This window comes from Bos javanicus, chromosome 20 (assembly GCF_032452875.1).
Source record: "Bos javanicus breed banteng chromosome 20, ARS-OSU_banteng_1.0, whole genome shotgun sequence".
Taxonomy (NCBI): domain Eukaryota; kingdom Metazoa; phylum Chordata; class Mammalia; order Artiodactyla; family Bovidae; genus Bos; species Bos javanicus.
Window position 1 is genome coordinate 47,412,911 of NC_083887.1, and position 893 is coordinate 47,413,803.

The 893-nt window shown below is 42.9% G+C and overlaps 1 non-coding gene across 1 annotated transcript; it reads left to right on the plus strand.

The window, feature by feature from the left end:
- Nucleotides 1-216: 216 nt before the first annotated feature.
- On the plus strand, nucleotides 217-289 carry TRNAC-ACA (transfer RNA cysteine (anticodon ACA)). Its single transcript has one exon. It is a non-coding gene; the product is annotated as a tRNA-Cys (tRNA).
- The last annotated feature ends 604 nt before the right edge of the window (nucleotides 290-893 follow it).

Sequence of the window (893 nt, forward strand, 5' to 3'; positions counted from 1 at the left end):
TTAGCCCATGGGATAGCAAAGAGTGAGTTACAACTGAAGTGACTTAGCACACACATACCATAAATAGGATGTATTTCAATCTATAAGGAAATCCTGAGGTTCAGTTCACAAGTTCTCTTTTCTACAACTCTTGTAACAAGCTGATTGTCCAGTGATTCCATTTTTGAGGACTTCAGTGTAGTCGCAAATCTGTACCTTTCCAAGTAGTAATGGACTTCCCTGGTGGCTTAGATGGTAAAGCGTCTGCCTACAATGCAGGAGGCCCAGGTTCAAACCCTGGGTCAGGAAGATCCTCTGGAGAAGGAAATGGCAACCCATTCCAGTATTCTTGCCTGGAAAATCCCATGGACAGAGGAGCCTGGTAGGCTACAGTCCACTGGGTCACAAAGAGTCGAACACAACTGAGCAACTTCACTTTCTAATCATGGATAAATTGTTTCACTTTCTATTATGGTATTAAAACTGTGTGTGTGTATATATATATATATATATATATATATATATATATGTATGTATGTATGTATATATATCAGAGAAGGCAATGACACCCCACTCCAGTACTCTTGCCTGGAAAATCCCATGGATGGAGGAGCCTGGAAGGCTGCAGTCCATGGGGTCGCTGAGGGTCAGACACGACTGAGTGACTTCACTTTCACTTTTCACTTTCATGCATTGGAGAAGGAAATGGCAACCCACTCCAGTGTTCTTGCCTGGAGAATGCTAGGGACGGGAGAGCCTGATGGGCTGCCATCTATGGGGTCGCACAGAGTCGGACACGATTTAAGCAACATAGCAGTAGCAGCAGCATGTATATATATATATATATCTGTGCTGGTTGAATCATCTGAGAAGCAGGCTTCAGGATAATTTAAACATGCAAGGATGTTAGAACT